The sequence below is a fragment of the Zerene cesonia genome, unplaced genomic scaffold (assembly GCF_012273895.1).
Source record: "Zerene cesonia ecotype Mississippi unplaced genomic scaffold, Zerene_cesonia_1.1 Zces_u007, whole genome shotgun sequence".
Taxonomy (NCBI): Eukaryota; Metazoa; Arthropoda; class Insecta; order Lepidoptera; family Pieridae; genus Zerene; species Zerene cesonia.
In genome coordinates this window covers 264,428-264,674 of record NW_024045137.1, presented here as the reverse complement: position 1 = coordinate 264,674, position 247 = coordinate 264,428, and positions in this window count along the sequence as shown.

Below are 247 nucleotides of genomic sequence, written 5' to 3'. Positions count from 1 at the left end.
GCCCCGCGTCCCGCGTCCCCCCCCCGGCGTCACGCAGCGTCACGCGGCGTCCGCCGCTCACCACTCATACATATCTAACTGAAGAAGCAATCATTTATATGCCATTGTATGATGTAGACGACGCCCAGCGCGCGCGTGATTCTTGAGACGCGTAACGTCGTCAATTATTTATTTTATGTTTAGTGTTAATGTTGCCAAATATATTGCGCGTGTACTTGCTCATTTTGTACTCTTGTTATTAGGTTTT